General features: G+C 40.5%; 1 protein-coding gene across 5 annotated transcripts in view; it reads right to left on the bottom strand.

The window, feature by feature from the left end:
- The window catches only part of EPS8 (EGFR pathway substrate 8, signaling adaptor), a 139,168-nt gene that overhangs the window by 113,619 nt on the left and 1,431 nt on the right, over positions 1–24,118 (bottom strand). The window lies entirely within an intron of this gene.

Below are 24,118 nucleotides of genomic sequence, written 5' to 3'. Positions count from 1 at the left end.
CCCAAATCCAAAAACCATAAAATAAAATCAGACAGGCAACCAAAAACCCCACTCAAACTGGTAAAAAAAAAAATGCAGCTAAAAATTGTGTTCACTGCAGGTCAGAAGACATTATACAAAAACTCTGCATGGAGCAATAAACTTGGGGCCAAAATACCACACTAGAAAAAGGAGGTTGTAATGGAAGGGCTGGCAATATCAGGTACCGCAAAATGCATCTCCTGCATATACTACGAGGATCAGAACCAAAGCAGTAAGTGTTTGCTGTGTTTAGGACAGATTTAGTTCAAACCCAAGAAGCACCTAAGTGAAACTTCTTMATTTCTTCTTCTCTTCCTCACAGTCCTGCTTCCCTTCCACATAAGTTTTGCCTTATATCATGGATAGGACAACTCTAGGATAACATACCTGGAGTAGAGGATAATATACCTGGAACACTGTATGTAGGATAACCCACCTGGAGTAGGGCAATTCTACATCCTTGTGATCTGCAGAGGACAATACATTGTCCCAAACTGCAGCTGCCCGATTGGCAGTATGGAAACAAGATCTTCCGTTTGTGGAGGGGGAAAAAACAGCTCAGTTGAACTGAGTGAAGCTGTGACCACGCTAGCAAGTGCCAAATTTTAAATTCTTTCTAAATCTGCAGGCTTACCTCTAAATACAGAAAAAAAATGCATGTGTGAATTTTAATTAAATGTTAACAACATCTGTATCACTGCAATCTATTAAGTGCCTAATAAACCACTGCATAATTTATTCACAGAATTGTGCTCAGCAACCTATTCAGAAGCCTTTCCAGAGGCAGAGRGCGAACGGTTGCTTAGCAAACTTCTGAACCTCTGTCAAGGCAAAAGACATCAAAGCAGAGAAAAGGGGAAAATTTCTCCTCGGAAGTTTCATTTCTTTCAGACATTAAAAAAAAACAACACAAAGGAGAGGAAAGAGACCCCCTTTTTAAGCCTAGTGAGCAAAGCAATATTTACCAGTCTAACTGGAAATCAACCTTTATCAGTTGTTTGCAGGACAGTCAAGGAGGTGAGAAACTCGAGAAGTCTCTGCAGTATGTCAGGTAAGGTACTGCATTATTTACGTAGTCCAAGCAGCGTTGATTGTAACTTAAAAACACTTTGTGCACTGTTATTAGAGTTTAATAATAAATCCTCAGTGTGACCACAGTATCCCTCCACTACCCAGGAAGAAATAAAGACTGCTCAAATGAAAAGGAGGGAYGTTGAGGCACAACATGACAGGACAGGATGGAAAAAAAAATAAAAAAGGATGGATTGAAAGGAAGCAGTTTCATTTTACAGGAGGCTCAAAACACTGTTGTCACTATAGCACCATACCACAAAAAAGCTGAAACGTGAACCAGTTACTTCAGGTTATGCATCCAGGACACAGAATGATGAAATACATAAGTTCTGTCAGTGGAGCACACCCAGCACACACCATGCAAAATCTTCTATGAGCTGTTTTAATCAAGGGCCAAATGAAGAAATAAATGATGGCCTGTAAAACCAAAGTGTTCAGAAAAAGGACCAAAAGCTCATGCTGTCTTTCACAGCTCTAGAGCGTTAAAATCTAATTTAATGCAAAGGAATGTACTGTGGATGTCTATTTGCACATGAATTTTTCTCTGAGACATCAAYAGGGCCAAACACCAATAGGTCCTTCAGAAGCAGCAATAGAGGGATGCCTTGATATTGTTCAAGAGCCCAATATYGGCTTGACAAAGACAACTTTGTTCCATGGTGTCTGGTCCCAAGACAGAGTACTAGGACTTCTTAGCACAAGACWAATATAAGCGCCAAGCAAGAAAAAATAAAGTGTGAGTGTGTGTGTGTGAGAGTGTGCATGTGCATCTTCATCAGATGTTTCTGAGGAAAACCGTTTTGATTTACAAGCAGTAAACCTAAAGATTAAAAACTAACACCTGTTTTATTAAAATACGGACTTCCTCAGTAGATTAAGTATGCAGAAGATGAAGTATAGCATTCTGCATGGCTTCCAATTTAAGAGCTCCTAGTGGAGGATTAAAATCAACTGAAAAGTACATCAAAAAACATATAAACAGCTACTCTATTTTCTTGATCATTTTTGCCTCTTATTTTTGTCCTCTCCTAGCATATAAAAATACACATTATGGCAATTTTGTTTTTAATATTATTATTACTATTAAAGTTGTAAATAGCACCATTTGATCAAAATAATTGATTTTTCACATGCTAAAACAGGCTATCCGATGAGCATTCAACCTACTGRTCTTTCAGAAAAATAAACAGCATTCAGTGAATTATTGAAAGTCTAGCTCCAATCTAAAAAATGATTATGTTAACTGTAAACTTATTTACAGAATTGTAAATGTAAAATCTATTTAAATTTTAAGAGGAAAAAAGTAAYAATCTGCTAGAAAAAGATCTAATGATCCATCCTAGCTTTAAACTCCACAGTTCTATGATTTCTGCTTCCTTTCCCCCCCATGGGATTAAATTTAATTAAGATTAATTTGATTTACTGGCTCTCTAGGAATTGGACAAACATAACTAATATATTAGGCTGGAAATTTGATCTTTGTTTAAAGGACTCAGGCAATTCCATTGAGACTTTCAAATCTTTTAAAAAGTTAATCATCACGGTAAGTGTTGGGGGTTCAGACTCTTGGCTCTTTAACATGAACATGCTAACCTCTTTTCCTGCCCAAAAGAAAGCAAAAAATGCAGCAGTCTCCAATTTTCTGCAAAGAATTAGCAGAATAATAGCTAAACGTACAGTGAAAAGACTCTTTGTCTTGAAAGCCATAAACGCATCTTTCTGCATAAAAGATGACTGTGTTAACTGGAGCACTGCTTATTCTATTGCGCTAAATATTGCCTCAGGACCTCAACCAACCATGAGATGGCAAGGCTACATGCCAATTTATTAAGTTATTTCAGAAAATGATACTCGGGCCAGGATTTCCAAGTTCTAAATCTTTCATTTTAAGAAGCAAATGTAGATGCAGGCTGACTTCAAGTGCAGTGCCAGAATGAAGATAAAGCACTCCATCTGTATACGTATCTTTTATTCAAGATTAAGGTAGCTGTTCCTCTGCCAGAAGGCATATTCCATCTATAGTGTAAAATACCCAAATATTTGTCTGTGACATCTTTAAGTTTTATCACACATAGCATAAAACACAGCATAAAACAACCAGGCAAATATGTGCTTAGTAAAGATGCTGGGCAAGTGACTTCACAAGTCCCAGTGATTTACCATTGTGAAAGTCGTGAGATTAATATACTCCACAGTCTGTGGAGCAAATATTAGAACAAATTCTCTCAGGAAAACTAGGCAAGAGGAAGCTATATTTACAGAAATAGGAATTTAAGTCACTTRGTCAATTTTTTACGACAATATTGGCAATGGTGGGATGGCTGCTGAACAAGAGACGAAGAAAAAAATGAAAAATTGACCACAGTGTTGTCAAAATGCAGCTGGGAATTTTAATATGCACCTTTTTTCTGTTTCTACAATGAATAGCAGTAGTGTGACGAAGCTTGATCCCCCAAAGGCTATAGACTTAAATGAAACGCCCAGAAACAATGCCTGGTTTTAGAACACAGAGTGCAAAACCAAATACGACGGGCATCGCTAATATGCATCTTTTACTTTTTAACCTGTCTATTTGCAAAAATAATGCAACAGAAAAATGAGAATATTATGTTTAATCACTTGTCTTCCTGAGGGGAGTAAAAATGTTTTGCATACAAGACTTACTCGGAGACATAACAATTCATGGCATTAAAAAACATGGCACATTTTTTAGTCTCATGCTTTTCTAGCTACTTACACTTTATTCGCCCTACAAGCACACAGTACCGATTCAAAGAGCCTGTCAACCCTACAAATCCCATTTAGAAGTTCCAGTGAAAGACAATTACATGTAATTCAGGTTATATGTGGATTCTTCTTGACAGTGTGAAAGATAACAGTTCAGTGACCAGTCAAGAAAATAGGAGTTTTCAGCATGTAGCAATGCTTAGATAGCTCCTAAAATGTAGACAACTTTATCGTGGCATACTGTTCTAACCCTTTGTGATTGCATTGTTTAATAAAGTATTATTTTCACTACAAATCTCTTTACAAAAATAGGGATCAAAAATCACCTTCTTCTGTCACAACCTTCTCAGACCACTGGAGAACATGGCCAAGTTGTCTGCAGCTGAGTAGTTCCAGCACATCCAGTGGATTACAGAAGCATATGCATGAGCTCTCCACTTAGTTTGTGGGCAAAAAGCAATAAAAGCTTAATATTAAAGTACTGGTATTTTTTATATTTTCCTCCCCCTTGTAAGCAGTTACAAAACCYGTATTTCACACCATCATGTTCTGAGTAAGCAAGACTGCAGAATAAGGGGGCTGGGTAAATGTTTCCAGCTAAATTTGCATGAGGGAAGGAAAATATCTACCATCTTACACAGTTATTCATAATCAGTGTCCTGGGGCATAAACTCTATCTGTTCTTCCTAACTAAAGGGTTATTTGCATTCATGTCAGGGCTGAGATGCAAAGCACCAACAACAGATTTCTGATTATAACTGGGTAAAACATTACCCCACTCCCAAACATCAAAGAACAATAAAACAGCAAAGAAAAAAGAACTCAAAACAAAACAAAAAAAAACCCACTATGGACATGCACAACTTCTCCATTCTCCCCACCTCCAGGAGGTGGGGAGCTCAAAGGCAGAAGAGTGACTAGTAGCACTGGGTTTTGGAACACTTCGTTTGCCTCCCTCTTCAGAGACAAAACAAATTACTTACGCCTTTCAAGCTGGTACCAAAATGGGTTTGCAACCACACCTCGAAATAAATCCTCAGGTCACCATCCTAAATTTCTTTGTATCCCTAAGCAAACTCAGGCTGTTCACTAAAAAAAAAAAAAAAAAAAAAAAAAAAAAAAAAAAAAGAGAGAGAGAGAGAGAGAGAGAGCGCGAGCGCCTGTAGGGAGGAAATGGAAGCTATAGAATTTTCTTCTCCAAAAATTCTCTTCATTATCACAAAATGATGGAAACCCCCTCCATGAGCAGGGCCCCAAATAGCCTTAAAAGATGTCCGTGCTCAAGAAAGTACTGTCTGCTATTTATTGCTTACTCCTTGGGTGCCACAGCCATCACTCAATGCTGCAAATAAACCAATGATGAGAAGTAGGCAAKAGGAAGCTACCAGCTGGAATTGAATAATTACAGATGTCCCAACCTATTTAGCAAAAATAATTATACCCTGCAAAAACTGAACATAGAAAGTCAGCAGGAACTGACTACAGTAAGAAAGATTCCTATAAAGAATATTTGGCATTGGCACTTAGTTCATGTGCATCTCACCAGGAATTGCATACCAAGCGCAGCTCCAAGCAGCGACCAAGATGTCCCTCCCAGCTCCTCTTTAGACTCACCCAGATGCACTCTGGAGTGGGAGACCCACTGCTGTCTGCAAATGGCTCACAGATGGTGCTAAACCCCTAAGCTACATTGTGAAAAAAAAAACAATAATTCAATACAGCTGCAAACTCAGAGAGGCACTAAGCCCATAATCTGTGATCTGGCCTCTGCTCTGCTCTGTTGAGTGCTTGGGGGCACCAACGTGGTTGGCCCACTGCCCTACCACAAAATGAATGTTAAAACATCACCCCAAATACGAGAACATTTTACACAGAACAAGAAAGAGAGTAYCATCACATTCTTGCATATGGAAGAAGCCTTCAACTGAGAAATGAAGCCTCATATAGATAATATTATTGTCAAAAAAAAGTATGAAAATGAAAGAGGGAAGTATTCATACTAAATATTGTAAAAGYACTTACAAAGTAGTTCCTATCGGTTTATCCCAGCCACAGTTTCCTGCTTTCCTTTAAGCATATGTAGTGTTCCTCTTACCCCTATTACTTCTATAGGAAAGAGATGGTGAGAAGGAATTGCTGTAACTACTTTGTACTCCAAAACACTAGCTGACAAGGACGCCCCTACCTGCCAGGTGCTCCGAAAGGACATGATGCCTCAGCACGGCATTAGAGATCAGCCAGGAGTCAAGGGGATTTTGTTTGTTTTTAAAGCACAGGGAAGAGAAAGTGCCTTCCTCTCCTGCAACCAGCTCACTCTGAGTTATTAACAGGTAAAGCAGAAATTTGCTGCGGCTCTGTTTCCCTGCTCACCGGCCGTCCGTGGTTCTGCCTGGCTCTGCTCCTGCAAGTGCAGCTGGTGCAGAAAGAAACAGGAGCAATTTACTGCAAAAGGAAGAGCCAGGCAAGATCCTAATGTTAAAAGCCATGGTCAGCAGGGCACAAAAAGGAAAAGAAAGGGGGGGGGGGAGGAAAGAAAAAGGAGCTCMCCCTTGGTGTCCTGATTGCCCTGTTCCCACAGAGACTTTCAGAGGCAGGAAYGCAGAAGTGCAAAACGTCCTCCTCCAGCACCTGCTTCCCAACTGCCAGGTGTCCCCCCTCCATGCTTGGCTTTCAGGACACCACCTTCGCTGAGCTGCTGTGCACAGGGAGACGAGCATGGCCCAGTTCCTCAACTGCACTCCTCTGAGCTTGGAAAACATCAGAGCAGGATCCACCAGAGCAGGATCCTTCAGTAAGGACATCAGCAAAGACAGACATACAAGCGCTGCAGCAAAGGTGGGCACAATGAGGAAACATGATTCTTAAAACACTGAAGACATTGTTTTATTGGAGTTGAGAGACCTGCTGCTTACGTTTCAAGAGAACTAGAAAATTAAATGAAATAGGCGCACCTAACTCAAGTCCCAAATGGGAGATATACTGCCCAGTTACCATGGCAACTTTGCTTTCAAAGATCAGGACAAATCAGATTTCTGATGCTCTGTACTACTAAAATTGTCAAAACAAAATGGACAACGTAAGTATAAAYACACCACTACTCCAAGTGCCTGAAAAACAAAACAAAATAACTAAAATTATTTAAGATCRGATAAACACTGTTTTTCCAAGAGGTACCCTATGCATGACAGATATTCAAAAGTGAGACCCCAAGGAGCTGGGGAAAAAAATACCATGGAGAACAGGATGGTTCCCATGAACTAAGAGTTAGACACAACACACTTATCCATTAGATGGAAAGCACATCCTCTTCAAACGCTATTTAGTGTAAGAGTTGTAAAAATGGGTAATACTTAAYGCAATACAAACTCAGAAGTTGATCAGGTAAGATCTTCCTTTAAGATCAGGTCACTACTTCATACAGGAAGCATGACTTTAGTAAATGAGAGATCTCTTCCAAGTAAGTGGTAGTAGTGCTTTAATATGGGAATATTTCTCTTAATCTGAGCTAAAGTCTAACTACTGTGTTACAGAAATGAATTTTGTTATTGGATGTGGCATCCTCATGCAAGTCAGCGAGCAGCAGACCACATGCTACAACAAAAATGTCTTTCTTCATAAGCATTTCTGCAGAAGTCCAGCTTGGTTATTCATACTGTATCTTTTAGAAATTCCTCATACATTTTTCAACTGATTCACTCTTATATTATTTACTGTCTAAATCTGATGCAAAGGGATTCTAATTACTCTTCAGAAGCCTCTTTTTATTGATAGATGAAATTTTATACTATTTCTTTAAATATAATCGCAACTGTTAAGTGTAGCAGTTGTAAAAAAGCTGGCAAAGTTCAATCTTCTTTGGGATAAATGGAAAAAAAAACGTATATCCAGTTATCTCTCCAGTTAACAGAGCAAAAAGGCTGATGCTCCTATAAACTTTAACTCAGAGTTTTCTGATTTTATTTTAAATTTATTTTTAAAGGAATCTTAACAGTCTTTTTTAATTCAGGAAGTTTAATGGGAGGAAAATGAAGTTTTGCAATCCTTATCATCTGTCAAGAGCAGAAAGAGCCTGCAAGCTGATGCATTACARGTTAGCAGAACTGTAAATCTGCCTTAAGAACACTTATTTACACACAAAGACAGATTTTCCCAATTCTTAAGTTTGTTACAGAGAAATAAATGGGATATTGAGAGATAGCGTGGAAGTCTCAAGAAAATCCACCAGTAACATCTAGTTTGTCCTAACTCTTACCATCACCTTGAAAGTCACCTTTGGATTCTCTAGTAGCCATGAGTTTCAAACAAGATCACTGTATTATTGCTGCATTGAGTTCAGCAAAGAAGAAAAAGGTTAAAACAAGACTGATCTTATAAGGGTATCACTTACACYGTACTTGTTAACTGAGCAGGCAAACATTTGGGAGAGGGAGTGCAACTCCCTAGGCTGCAGGGCTGCTATCTGGCTTGGGTTACCTGACATCATCATGATCAAGACTTGCCTACAACTTGAGAGGACAGTTTAAAGTCATACCTTTTCAGGTGAGTTTTCCAGTTTGGGAAACACCAGCTGTTCATTTTAACCCACTACTGATCTCAAATGGTGAGTGTACTGGCCAATTAAATTACTTCCACTACAGAAGTGCTTCGGGCTTGTCATTAGGCATGGGTGGGCAGAAAGGTATAAGGGAAAATAAGCTCTGTTCAAGGAATATATTTAAACATAATAGAGCGGTAGAATAACCAACAAAGAAAAATATCAGGTTTTGCATGCTAGAACGTGGCAAGAAGAACAGCGACACTGTTACGTTAAGGGCCAGTTACCATCCAAGTGGGCCACGGACGCCTTTCGTTCCTTTCTGCTGTTCTGGCTCAGAGCCCTGTTAGATGGGAAAAGTCACTGAGTGAGAGCAGTGCTCACGTGTCTGAGTGCTCTAACGATGTACAGGGGCGCACGGCCCTTGTTCCCAAGGTCTGCGTTTTCAAGAATCATTCTGTGTATGCACAGACTATCAAGAGCCATTTCAGAGGCTCAATTTTCAGGAAGAGCTTTGCAGCTACGCTCTCAAAAAATCTGAATTTCTCAAATGATCCGTTTTCTTCCCCCAACATGAGTATTCCCAACTTGATTGGGAATATCCCCTCTTGAAAACAAGGCTTAATGTCTTCCATGAAACAATCCTCAGCGGAAGCACCGTATCCTTCCTTGTATTAATCTTCTCTATTCAAACCTATTATCTTCCTGAATTGTCCAAAATGCCACTACCTTCTTTTAGCAACTTGTTGACAAAGCACCAAACACTTCTGAGATGCTACACAGCTTTATTTCCTAATTGTGCAAACTCTCAAGACTAGAATCACTACTGCCTTTACACTTGGGACSAACATTTGAATTTGAATCCTAGTGCTTTGGATGAAACAGTATATCCATTTCCAACACTAATAAGTTCAAATGAGTAGTGACAGTCTCCAGTCATGCAGAAACATAGGCAGACTCAGATGTCATTCTCTAAACAGTAACTGATTTCACAGAAAGCACCACAGTCAAATTGCCAAAATACAGATCTGTTCTTAAATTACCCCATTAAAATCCAGAGCAGATCAAAGAGCCAGATAGTAAAAGGATTATTAGAGGGGAAAAAAAGTAAATTTAACATGTTAGCTAAAGTGTTACAACTTCCAAGAAGATAAAGCAATTTTAGTGTTAAACAAAAGCACTTGTCTTTGTAAGAAAAGACAACTTATGATTAATTCAAGATAAAATCATGTTACCRGAGGCAAGTCAGTTTATTGTTTTCACAAGGCTTGGCCGATTGAACTCAAGATGACAGAAGAATCCCAGGGCTTTTCAGAAGAGGGACGAGAACGACAAGCTCTGGTTCCCCCAGCAGCAGGAGCAGCGACAGCACTGGCTTCCCCACTCCAGAAYGGCTACCGTGGTCATAGCCCCACCTGATATCACTGCTGGGGATTTATCTTCCTAGGGTTGCTGGGAGAGTCATTTTGTTGTCCACTGTATGATAGCTAACATTACTGGTCTTCAGCCAATGCAGAAAGTCCAGATACTTGAAAATAAACCAAAACAAAGAGGGTTTCTTCTGCTCCAATCATATGCTATGAAAAACATATAGAGCATAATTAGTGATGAACTTCCCATTTAACTATTGGCTTTTACTGAAGGACAAAGTCTAGAAAGAGAAAGAATCAAGGGAAACCTCTAAGTTAGAGGACCCCATAACAGACCCTGAAATCTCTCCCAGCTCACAGCAGTCACAGACGGAAGTTTTTACATAGATAAAACACTTAAGTGATTCCCAATATATAACTACTAGTCTGTTCTGCTCACATCATACACCACAGCTAATACACTCCACTCCACTCACACCACCAGTACAGAAATCATGACAGCTGATTCTTCGGCCCAGCAAGCAACTGGAATTTTGTGACTAACCGTAATGGTTAAGAGCTTAACTCAATTTTACAGCAAAAATTGCTTAATTCTGTTTGGGACATTACTGAATAATAACCTTGAAGATGACCTGCCATATATCATTCATTAGCTTCAGAAATGCTGAATAACCAGCTTTACATGCAGCTATTTATAAATGAAGAGCCCCGAAACAAAGCGGCTAATCCTCACGTGTATTTCACCAGGCTACAGTATGTGTCCRAGAACAGGTTACTCGTCAATAAGCGCCCAAATCCATTTCTGAATTCCCACCTCTCATCTGAAACCACAGCTGAACACAGTACAATCAGCATCAACCTACACGAACCAGCAACAGAGGACAGCACTTCCAACCTTTCTGTACTCCAAAATCYGAAGAAGATGGCAAGCATTTTAAGAATTCATTGTAATATGTATCCCGAGGACTGCAAAGAAATACTAACGAATATTAAAGACAGGCACAGAAGACAATATATTAGTTTTAGGTGCATTTTTTTTTCATGCTCATCTCAGACAGAGATTATTTTTTCCTTGGTTTGTTTGTTTTTGTGTCTGGAGTTTGACACTGCCCAGAGTTTGTGAAATCAGAATGCTTGTTTAAAATAGCATGCACTTCAAACACAAGCCACTACTCCCACGAAGATGAGGACAAAAAGAGAAAAAAAGAAAAAAGAAAAAAAAGATAAATAGTTTCAAATTGTTTCCATATGATCTAAGATTCTATTAATAAAGCAAAAATCAGAATTTTCTTTGGTTTTCCTTTTTTAGCACAAGATTTTGAGCTTTAATCTCACAAGTGTTTAGAATTAAATAATAGGCAAAATCAAGTTGTCCCATTATCAACAGTGGAAGAAATGAGTATTGAAAGGATCAAGATTTTAATCTCAAACTAACCCTGTCCCCCTTCATTGAGTAAAACTGCTTCAAAAATACCATTTCCAAGCTTTGTCAGTGATCACTTCCAACCAGACTCAATTGGCCATCCAACTGGATAAGGCAGGTCTTAGGCAATTATTGGCAAGCCAGTTTTGAAATCAAAGATTTCTGTTCCCTGCACCCCCAAAAAGGGGAGAATATGTTCTCCTAAGCAGTAGAACATCTGAATATTACTGTACAGCAGAACCTATGCTCTGTCAGAATCACATTACATGAATTATATCACTGCCTGGAATATATTAACTGCTGAAGACATATGTATATAACCACAGCTGTTATTCCTAGGAAAGACTCTAGCTCTAGATGAAAATAATCAGTTGTTGCAAAACTGGAAAGAGATTGAAAACCCTGTCTGCGCAGAATTTATATACTTATTTTTCAGAGACACAAAAGAGAAAATGCAAGAGGGCAAAAGCCCTGCAATTTATTTATTCTCCAGAGAAATTATTTAATGTGTCTGTAAAAGCTTTAGGGGGAGATGTGTTCATACAGAAGAGCACAGATTTAGGCCAAGAATATTAGTCAAATATGGTTTCAAATTGGCGAGCACAATATCACCATCCCAAAGCCTATGAGAAGAGCTTCTGTTCCACAGAAGTGACCCCARGCTCCAAATCTGCATCATTATTAAGGTCATTTGATTCCTAAAGGCACATGCCTATCACAGGGGAAGCACAGAGAAATATATAGCAAGCTCTGTAATTTGGAAATAATTATGGCAATGACACTGCCTCAGAACATCTCCTCTTCGCTGGAAGCAAGAGTCCCATGCAGGAGACATACAGTGAGCATATAAAGAGCAGGGTCATCTGTTAAATTACTACGGCATAAAGAAAAATGCATAAAGATGTCCTTGCACCAAAGCTCTGCAAAGAAGGTTTTAAAAATCAAGCAGGGTTTGCTCCATTTGTGTGCAGGCAGGCACATTTTCAYACAGTCCTTGGGGATTCAGTTGACTAAAACTGCATGAAGTAAAAATAAACAGATTGTAAAATTAAAATAAAATCAGTGACTCTTGCTGTGAACAAGATACGACCGTAGAGCAAAAAGCAGTACTGCTGTTATTACTGGGAGTACTAGCAGAGCAYGTGCCTGGATTTCTGAGTGGCTGTACTACACCATCTCCATGGTCTAAAAGGTCTTGACCCTCTCACAGGTACTAAGGTTGAAGGTATCCAGAAACTTCAAACACTTCCGTGGATTTTTCTCACAGAAGGGTAATGTAGCCCTTAACTCTTACAGGTTGTTTTCCAACCAAATATCTCAGAGTCTGCCATGTGAGCCAAAAATGTGACTCACTACATACTTCTCTTATGCAAAGTGTGATCTGATTTTATACAACAAAGCATAGCGAGAAAGAACAGATCGTAGGACTTCTCTTATCATCTGCTTTTAGCCTATGCAGTCTTGGGGAAAGGTCTAYATGCAGAAGAGGAAATCTGTGCCAYGTATCTGTTACATATTGAATAAAGTATAAATACAAACAACAATATTTAGAGGGGAGGACCACCATCTGACATTCCTGCAATTCAAATGTGGAACCACTAAAAGTTCACCAGCATATTTAGTATAAAAATGCTATYTTTTGCTTGAGGAAGACAGTTTAAATTATTACGTCTACTGTGGACAGAGAGGAAGGACGAGAAAAAAGGGTGCCTCTGAACCATGCTTACCTTGTTTTACACTTTTCTACCAGAAAGTGAAGGGCAGAAACTCTTGTCCTTCATATATCCTGGAGGCCAAACTAGATGACGTAATGATCTCTTGTGGCATTAGAACACCTTTTACAGATCATCAGACTTAAAAATAGACACTGTGTTTAAAAAATAAAACTCTCATGAAACTGCGTGCCTAGCACAAAAAAAATCCTCCAGTCACTAAGATCTAGAGGAGTTACCACAATGCAAATGTTTATAACAAGCCAAAGGGGAGCCCTATTGCAAAACCAAAATCTTATCCCACTGAGTCTACCTGCCTGAAAAGGAAATTATATATACGCTGTCGTTTATATGGTCTGCGTTCGCCGGGTGCCGGAGTCTAGGAAAGGACGGAGCCCGAGGACACGCCTGTGGTGTGGACACCATGTCCAAGCTGGGCGCAGGAGGCAGCCGAGCCACCTTTTCGCTCCAACTGTAACAAGGCCAGAGGAGGGAGCACAGGRAAGAAACGCTGTCATCTCACGCGTACCGTCGCTTCTTGCCAGCTACACCGTCAACTATCCTGACACAAGCGCATACAACACAACGCAACCCGGCAAACCTCACCAGTTTGTACGAATGACTTGGAAGTCCAAGGGAAATCGCTTAATTTTGAAAGCGAGTGCGCACACAAACAATAGGAATCGGATCACTTTGCTCGCACGTTCTGACAACGGCAATTTCGTTTTATTTTATGATGGTAATTCATGAAGCACCAAACACAGTGTGGAATCTCTTACCAAAATAACTACAGTCCAGCAATGCAGGATCTCACTGAAGCACTCCATTAACTCCTGGACAGTTAGGGAAAGAGCCAAATACTTTGTGCAAATGAAGGATTAGCCAGGTTTTGACATACACATTTCCTTGCACTTAAAATGTGCAAGGAGAAAACCTTATTAAAACAGCATTTCATATTATACTTCAAAATGATGACCCCTCAGGCAGATCTTCTGTACTTCAAAAGATAGCTATTATACTTCTTTCTTACAGTCTGTGATAACAGAAAAAAAGCCCTATCAAATTGCTGTACTGCTATATGCAAGGAGTATAAAATAGTTGTTCTCTTCTACAGACCTCAAAATTTTTCTTAAAATTTTTATTCAAAATTAGGCACCACCAATTTCACACAGTAGAAAGAAAAAAAAGCATCATCGCAACAGTATTAATTCTTCCACTTTGCTACTGAAAATATTTTGAGTATTTAAAGTTAAGTTCCATTTCAAAATTCTCTGAATCTACCACYCAGCATCCGGGACAACTCCCTGTGGGCCAGAGGGTTACGCTGCCTCCTCTATAGGTTTAAGCTGCTCCTGTTTCTAGCTATAAGGATTTCAAAGTTGTGCACTTTAAGGTTGTTTTCAAAATAGGATTTCCTTAAATACATAAATAAATAGGCAGCTGCCTTTTCTTCTTGCTGTTTAATGATGTCCAAAGTTGCCGGAAAATTTGATTACACGTAACCATAAAGCACTGAACCAATTCCCTGGCTTGCATCATTTCTGTTTCTGAGGTCCTTTTAGCGCAGCCACTAYGACACCATGCTGCCCATGATCCAGATCCATACCCTCTCTCCKGCATATTAAATGATCAATTATTCATTCGAGTCTTTCAACAACGCATCATTAGAGCTGATCCAAATGCTACTAGGAAACATCCCTAGCAACTTAAGTAAGCGGTGTTATGTTGTATTAGATATTAAGACAGGGTTAGTAATTGATCACTTGCTATAGGCAGTCTGATGACTCGACTTGGCAAGCAAGAACACGCTGAGAAAACACAAGCAACATCCAACAACAACATTAACCTCAAGATCTCATAGTGAGTAATACAGAATGCAGGAAGAACTCGGAGAATGTGTTCTGTTCTTCCAAACTTCTCCATCTTATCTGCAGTGTTTAGAAGAAAAAGAACAGACGAGTTTTCTTCAAAGAACAATTATTTTCAAGTCCCATCCAACACACCAAAACCATTAATATTCTTCTTATAACATGACCGAGTAACCTCCTCAGACCCTCAGAATATCAGTGTAAAATAACTGCTCCCCCTCAGTGTTGCCCCGTTATTATTTCATCTTTTCTTACCCTTATTACTTCAGGCAGAAACGACTTGAAGATGTAATCATCAATTCACCAAGAAAGAATTCCCCTATATTTATATCCTTTTAGGTCAGAGTTTTACAATTACATTGTGCACTAGAGCTCAATCTAACGATTTAGAGAGTACCTGACCAGAACTGATCGGCCCACCAGTACTTCAGTTTAATTTCTCCCTCCCTCATTTTAATGGCTAAAGGAAAAACGAATCTACCTTTAAGCCTTTTGGAATCAATCTTCTTTTCTCTTTCTCACAATTTATAAGTCAGAGGCTTAAAACATGTTCATATCCTCTTTTAACAAGCTGGTTATGTGAGATAAGCACAAGAACATTAATAAAAATAGCCCAGCATTAAGTCATGGATGTTTTACAAAAGTAGACCTAAAAAAAAAAAAAAAAAAAAAAAACACACCTAAAGACTAATTGTGATTTATAACATGTCTCTTTCCCTACACAACCAATTATCAATCACCTCCAAAAGATAACCAAAAATCCTTCTTTTACGTACAAACACTCTGAATGCAACCGCTGCTGGCTCGTTTCTGATCAGCATGGACGCCGTGGAGCAGGGACCACCCCCAGCTCGCGCTGCGACTTGTAAACACCGTTGTACTCAAGAAGGGGCTTTATTCTTCCCCAGTAGTGGAGCTTAACCACTTTTTAAGAGCCTTTCCCGAAGATCCCGCAGCTGCGAGCACGGCTCCCCTCACCTCGGCTCTCCCACACCTTGGGCCTCGCGGGCTACGCCGCCGGTTTCCCCATCGTCCTCAACCTCCCCATCGCTGAGCCGGCTCCGCTGTGACAGCGGCCCTAGATGCAGCACCCACAGATGAGGTCAGGCCACRGAGAAAGCTTGCRAAAYGTCATGAAAAAAAAWAWATATATATATRTRTRTGTGTGTRWRYRTRTRTATAGTGTGTGTTCTGGAACGCAAGTTTGACTGAAAAAGGGAACGTGCAGAGTGGCAGCCCCCAGGCCACCTTCAGGGTGGGCAACCTCAGCAAGTGCTCCCAGCGGCTCGTTTCCTGCGCGAGACGAGGGCCGTGGAAGGGCTCTCCCCACCCCAACAACCGCCCAAACCAGCCCATATAACTAGAACACGGATAACGCAACCATTAGCACCGAAACTTTTATTACTGCAATTACAAGGAAGCAGCTGGTGGTAATAATAATAATACTTAACATTTATATGGGGCTTTGCATCTTCAAAAGGCTGTATAAACATTCGCTAATTAGGCCTCCAAGAACTCCTGAGAGGCAGATAGTTTTATAAATAGGAAAAACTGAGGCAAAGAGACAAAACAGCTGTCTCTGAAATCACGATCTTGAGATGATTAAAAGGGAAATGGATGTTTCTTTGGACAGTAAGAGCTTTCAGACTTACCAAAAGCACAGCTTAAAATACTCAGAGAATCTGATGGGACAAACTCTCATGCTCTGTGCATCAGCCTCCTCCAAAAAAGTAAACACACACTTTCCCTGGGAAGACACAGTTCACCTCTGCCAGCTGCTCTAAGCTACCACTGTGGAACACAACGCACTGGACAAGGCAGATGAGTGCCACCACCTCCTCTGCCAAATCCTCCACTCTGAGGTCCAGCCACCTCCAAAAGAGCCAAATCACGGCTAACCTGGACTAGACCGCAACATCAGTCAGTCACCATCAAGACCAGGCCTCCAAAGCAACATACTTCCACGGCTATATTCTGCACTCTCAGTATTTAAGAAACATATGAACACATAATTTTCTTCAATGTCAATATGTAGCTTTAATACAAAAAGTGAGAAAAACACAGCAAATTCTAAATAGAAATAAAAACTACAAATACCACTGCTTATTAAAGACAGTTACATCTTACTTTCTCATTCAGTAAAAGTCATTGATTGAACAGATTTGTGTGAATCAGACTTCTTTCACATACAAGAAAAAAACTAAACAGACACACTAACACCTCCTGTTCAGGTCTTGAGCTCCGTAACAGCTTGAAGCCAGCTTAAATTATTACCTAGACAAAACACACAGTGCTAAATCTTGAGAGAAGATATTACTGTYTAAAGCCATATTCCTACAAAGACTTGAATACCCATTTAATTTCACATACAGACTATCCCATTGAAATCAATGGAGCTACATTTCAGAAGACGCTGGAATAAAGGYTGAGGACACAAATGGGCAAGAGAAGGAAGTCAGCTTGTGAGAAGGGAAAAGCTTTCCTGGAAGAACTGGTGGGAAGTGAATTTCGCAAGGCTAGGAGGTAGAGCTCTCCTGAGTACCAAAGAGCAAAGTAAAACAAAAAGGGCTGGAAAAACTTAGGAGATAAAGAAAGAAARAACAGGGAGAAATAGGAGATTAAAGTGGGAACATAGCTATAGCAAGACTCAAGAGCAGGACGGAGCAGAATATGGAAGAGCACACACAACCATGGCTTGAGCTAGCAAAGAAAGGAAAACACTGTAAGAATGAACCAGGGCCCACAGAGCAGGGAGAACAGTGCCCAAAGCTGAAGGCAAGGCTCAAAACGTGTCCATGCTCTAGTACTGAAGCAGCAATGAGAGCACATACTGGCAATCATGAAAAAGAAACCCATGGCTGTGAGAAAGCAGCTATGATTGGTCCTCAGCAGTGAGACTACACTCATCAACACAGTGACTATTTACAYCAAGGACACAAGGTACAAGGTGCAGATCCCTCACTCTGTCCTGCCCCCTGCGAGAGGGTACGAAGAGGCTAATTACCAGTTAACACTGATTTATTAACCATAAAGAAGTTTGTAGCTAAAGTAGGAACAGACTCCACCCTCCTACCTCCCAGCCCTCTGCCCTAACCCCAAGACAATTCTTTATCCCTAAATACAGGAAGAGAAGGAAACAGAAGAGATGAAACATTACACTAAGGTTGTGAGAGCATGGGAAGGATTGTCAAGCAATAAATAATGATAGAAGTTGAGCAGAGAGTAAGAAATTCCACTTCGAGAAGAGCAAGCCTGCAATGACATTGAAATAAAGGGGGAAGAAAAAAAAATGTGCATTTAAATATACTATCAGCCACCAAATTCTGAATACAAAATATAGATGTATTTATATCTCCAACTGAAGGCAATACAATGCACCTAGTAGCTTCCTAAGACATGTCATGCAAAGCTGTAAGTTAGATGCATTTCTATAAATGGCTGACTTTTCCATTTTTAAAATGGCATGGAAGATAATTGATCTGTATTTTACTACAATTCGGTATCATAAACTCACGATGTAACTCAATTTCATAGCAACGACTCAGTTTATTGTTGTCATTTGTACTCTGAGTTACCCCCAAGAGCTAAACAGGAGAGAAGAATGTCTCAACTCTTTGTACAAAGGTCTCACATTCATATGTTATGTGTAACAGAACTATGTACCCTCAGAAATATTTTTATGATGTACAATGGAATTCCTGAAGGCACTGACCTTTTCTTGAATACCTGTACGAATCAGATACCACTTTGAAACACTAAATGTGAAATTGCTTATGGATTAGGTGAAAGCACTGCAGACAAAAAGAATGCTTTCTTCAAGATCAAATTATATTTTAGAGACATTGCACTGGAAATCAAGAGATTTTTGACTCAGGAAATAGAGAAGATGACACCTCAGAGACACTGCGGAAGGAAGCTGAAAGAGAAGCCACGCTGGAAGAAGAAAGGGTACATCAGAAGTAAGAAAAGGGTTTTGAATGTTAGCGAGAAGAGCATTTGGAGGTTTGAACCAACATTAAGCCCTCTCATCCACCCCTGAATGACCAAGACTACTTCTTAGCAGGGGTTCAGATGTTTCAGGCAGAAGACAACAAACCACTAGGAGCACCACAGAAACAAATCACAGCAACGTCAAATTTTACCTGAAGTGAAAACATTGATGAGACTAGGACAAGCTTAGATCCCACCACATATCTGTAAATATTAAAGAGCAAGTGAACTTCTTTGATCTCACTTACTTCTCATGTTTTTAGAACAGCTTTTACACAGCCAAATTGGGAGGTACATTAAATACTGTTTCATTTTCCTAATGGCTCTGGACCTGTATTAACAAACAATGAAAAGATACTGCTGACATCTGACCTGGAGCCTCTCCTTGCACTTGAGCCAGCTCCTAGAAGGCCAAGGAGAGGCGAAGGGCACACTGATGGGAGTAGCAGCAAGCATCGGGCCTGCTTTTCTACTTGCTCAAATCTTCAAAAATGCTTTTACTTGCAGGAGCAGAAATGAGAAAGTAATACTCACAAATCCCCATGAGTCATCCCTTTATTTTCCTATTAAAACATTCCTGAGCTACAGACATTAAGGCTCACAGTGATACCCATACAGCAGGTTAAGTCCGAAGCATTTGGGAGCTAGAGGAAAAAWTTTTTTTCTCTCTCTCTCTCTCCTGCCCAACAGGGAACCAACCACACAACCTTCACAATTAAGTCAGCTGCATGCAGCTCCTTTACACTCACAGAATGCTCAAAAAAGTAATACATTTGCTTTCCTGCAGTGCTAGCCTAAAATCCATGAATGCTATCACTTTGGATTTTTAAAAGATAAATTCTGTCTTACGTAAAACCAGYACACTAAAACGAAAGCCTTGGAAAAATAAATAAATAAATAAAGTTATCTGCACAAAGCCTACTTTAAGTTACTGAGTTTCCATCTCCATTTAGAAGAGCCACCTTTTTCCACTGTAGCGACAAACTCTTTAACATCTGTAACACCCACTCTCACTCAACAGATCTCATTGTTAAAAATGTGTTTTTTTTTTTCCCTGAATAGTCTGTTGAAATACTCAAAGGTTTCCCTGTACCTCAAGAAAACAGGTTCAGCATTTCACAACCCAAGCTTTATTAGGTAACACAGCAATTTCCCTAGTTGGTCAAAAAGTTAACCTGAGTGAAGCTCTAAGAACAAATGCAACTACAATTCCCTTTCATAGCATTAGTGATGAAGACGCCTGTTAAATATCAGAAAGCTACATAACATAAAACCCCATAGAAATGGATGACTTAAGGTGAGATGTACAAATCTTAAAATACTAATACTCACCTTAAAATACTAACCAGGCACCTTTGCAGCTACAGACATCTGCTAACTCTGTCTATTTGGAACACATAAGGTTTCTGGAGTTTATTCAGAAAACAGCGGAGGTAATAAATGCAAACAAAGCAATTTGTAATACGCTATTTCCACTTTAGATCTCAATCCTGTAGAGATTCACAGCATGAGTAACTTTAATTACACAGATAGTGGCATGGGGAGGGGGAGCAGGGGAAGGGCTTAAAGTGWTCAACTGACAGCACTCAAGGCCCTTAGTTGGCTAATATTTTAAACTTTTACTAAAAAAATTAGATTAATTATCAAATAACATCAAAGGCACATGATTAGTGATTACTGATTGTGGGCTCATGGGCACCACCCAATAAAAACAGACCCTCAAAAACTAACGCTAACAACGTTTGCATTTTTAACTGACTAATTTTTGACCCCCCAGATGCCACAACATACTATTACAAAAACAAAATAAAACCCACAGCGCAGATGTGAAGGTTGCTTCATCCCCACCATCCCAGTCTTTCCAAGAGAACTGTGACTAACCTTGCAAAGGAACAGGGGAAAATGCACAGAATCTCTAAAATATCAGGGACCATAAAAGAAATCTTTYCTAATCTTCCAGCTACAGCAAGTCAAGAGCTTTACTTTGCAAACAGTCGGACAAATACTTAGCCACAGGCACCCCAAGTAATCTCACTGACGTAGAGGAAACTTTAAATGACCAAGTGCTTCAGCTCATGTATGCATGCGACAGTGAGAAACCTAGTAGGGACTCGTGACCATAGCAAAAGCTGAAGTTCCTGCCAAGATATAAAATTCAAATGACAGTAACCATCTAACTTGAGATCCAAGGCAGGAAAATTAAATTTCTAAGTGTCAGGGTTAAATCGATATAGGTACCAAACTATGAGAAAATCAGTGTGTTGGATAAAAGAATCAATCTGATTGCAGAGCTGAGATAAAATAACAGCAGTTACTGCCCTCAGTGAAAGCAGGAACTCTAATTCTGGGCCTCAACAAAATTATTTCTAGTAATGCACAGCATTTAATACTTGTAAAAATGAAAGAATTAACATGAAATCAACACATCAGCCTCATACTGAACTCTTACAGTGCAAAAAAAAAAAAAAAAAAAAGGAATATATAACTGCACTGTTAGTTTAGCCACCAATGGTATTTTTAGTGACTTACAGTTTTAGTGGGCAGTGAGAAAGTATTGCCTTACCCTCAGCACAAGGGGTATTTCAGGCATCTCCTGATGCCTGCACCACAAAACAAACACTGTGCTTCAAAAACAGTTGAAAGTAATCTAGTCATAAGCTGCTGATTAGCTTCCTTGGGAACCCAGCTCAGAATGAGAAAGATGAAAACGCTAAATCCCTATGGACAAAGCAGACACAGAACTAGATGCCTATAAATTCAGAGGCAAGAAGAAATCTTGGTGTCAAAGGAAATATGAAAACCAAACCTATCTACCTGCAGAGAACACACACACACACAAACACAGCAACTTTGAAATTCTCTCTCAAACGACATATCCAGATAGGGTACTGCACACTGTTTGTACTGTAAGCAACACACTTCCTAGCTGTTACATTTCTTTTCTGTCTGGCTACCCAGCTAAGCAGAGTAAAGAGAAAAGGTTCTAGTGCACTCCAAAGTTTGGAAGGATCACAGATCCAGAGCTGCCATATTTCCGCCTGGCATGGCTAAAAGCTGCTTCTTCTAGGAAATCTCGTATCTTTGACCAGTCCTTCACTCTTCTATAAAACAGGGGGACACAAGATTATGATAAGGCGTATACAAGAAGCAAGTGCTAGGAACAGAAACTGAAGTTAGCAAGCACTTTATTAGGTTAGTCTTTATCATGTGGACTTCAAATCTTCTGCTATTCCACTGCAGTAGCTGAAAAGTTCTCGTTTATGTAGTCTACTTTGACCGTTAGGGCACCAATTATTCATCTTCGGATGCTTAGGTTTTAATAAACTTTCACTAGCAGRGGAAAGCACAATACTTAACACAAGTGATTTGCCATCTACTGCTGGACTGGGACAGAATGAAAGTTAAGTGTATTTCATGAAGTAAGCTGTCATCCAAACAGAAGACTTCTATGGTGAAGCACATAACTTCTGTATTTTTTCAATCTAAATTAGATGAACCTTGGACCTTTCATCATCATTAAACACAGCCTGACACCTAACCATTATGGGGTGTTCTTACTCAAGGGGCGTTAGCTCTCTCCACTTAAATCTCATGGGATTCTCTGGATACTTTCAAAATTATATGCAATCAGAAATATTTATTCTGAATTATGAGAATGTGTAACTACAATCATTACGGATTATGTGACTAGTGTTGTCCAAAGCTAGCTATATTTCCACAGTCTCCACGAGTAAAAACAAGAAGCAGTTTGCTTGCGTAAAGCTTTGAGCAYGCTATGTCATTACAAGAAACAAGTATGCTAATAATGCTATACTCATCGTGACCTGAGAGAGTCTGGCAACTGCTCCAGAACAGTGGCAACTACGTTTAACTGAAACACTGAGTTTTTTTTTTTTTTTATCAACATTAAAAGAAAGAAAAAAAAATCTAACATGACAGACCTCAGGATGAGATATTATGCTGCATCTTCCTTACATCTTGGAAGCCCTTGCAGTCCCCATTGCTCACCAAGAGGAAAGAGCCACACCATTCCCAGCACGCCTCAGCAGAGGACCACTTCTCACAGGGCCCTGCTTGCAGCATTTCACTGGTATTCCATGGAAAGGAGACTRGTCACACAGTGCTGATTCTGCATTTCCACTTGTTAACTACGAAAATGGTCATTTTTATATTTTTCCATGTAAGCAGTCTTGGTAGCTGACAGATAGACGTTGCACAATCACAAACGAGAAGAAGGATGGTCAATAGGAAAGGGAGGAGAACCACATTTGTGATGACAAAAGGAAGGAGAGGCACAATTAAAAGACGTTCTGTGCTGCAAAGAAACCCAAGATTCATCATTTCATTAATATTTCAGCAAAAAACATAAAAGTAGTATTTTTATCTTCAATATTTCACTTTATGTAAACAAAACAGGCTGCACTAMAGGTCATCCTGCTGCACCTCTAAGACTCAGAGCTTTCAAAAGCCACAAGCCAACACAAAGCAGGGTTTTGGGGTGAGAGGGTTGATTCRGGAACAACACACTTGAGGCAAAACTTGTTCCATTCTTCTTCTATGCCTGCTACTAACTATCTTGAAGCTAGGGTTTAATGGAAGCTACAGCRCGCTGCTTTTTCACAACCCCACACAGGTTACAGCGGGCAGGAGCACCCTTAGATCACCCTARAAAAGACCACAAACCTGTCGGCCGCTGCGCACCCAGGTCACCCTGGGCGCGCCGGTGCCGACGTGTAAGCGAGCGTGTTGTGGCAGTGAGCAGAGGGGGGGAAGAGGAAGAACGCCAGGGAAAGTTATCGGGAAAAGTGGGAGAGGGCTGAACAGAGCAGGAGGAGGAAGACAACAGGGCACAGCACTGCAGAAGCACAGGCGCACGAGGGGGTTAGCCCACCCTGAAAGCTGCCCTTCTCCTGCTACGAATGATTTGTGCCACCTTTGCGGGGGAAAAAAAAAAGAACAGAAAAGATAGAGAGAAAGGCAAGTCACCTGGCAGCAGGTGAGGAAGGAGGAGGAGAGCTCAGCCACGGCCGCTGCCCGGCTCCGGCACCGGCGGAGATCCAGACCCGCGGCCGGCGGCGCTGCCGCGGGAGCCTGGCGAGCAAGGTGCGCGCAGGTGTGGCGGCCGCGGCCCCGCTCACCGCAGCGGCGGCGTGGGTTTGGGGGGGGGGGAGAGGGAATACACGCACACACACGCACGTAAATCTATATGCACACACACGTCCGCAAAGGCACGGCGGCGGGGACAGGCTCCGGCGGCCGCGGCTGCCGCCAGTGCCCCCGCGCGCAGCGGCGCGGAGTTTCCCCGCAGCCCCTGCCCGAGTTGCAGCCGCGGAGGCGCCCAGCCCTCGCCCCGCACCAGCTCAGCCTGCCGGCGGCAAACGCGCCGCAAGTCGCCGTGC

The sequence above is a fragment of the Rhea americana genome, unplaced genomic scaffold, assembly GCF_003343005.1.
Source record: "Rhea americana isolate MKP2758 unplaced genomic scaffold, rheAme1 scaffold_9, whole genome shotgun sequence".
NCBI classification, from domain to species: domain Eukaryota; kingdom Metazoa; phylum Chordata; class Aves; order Rheiformes; family Rheidae; genus Rhea; species Rhea americana.
This window is presented reverse-complemented; position numbering and strand designations above follow the sequence as displayed.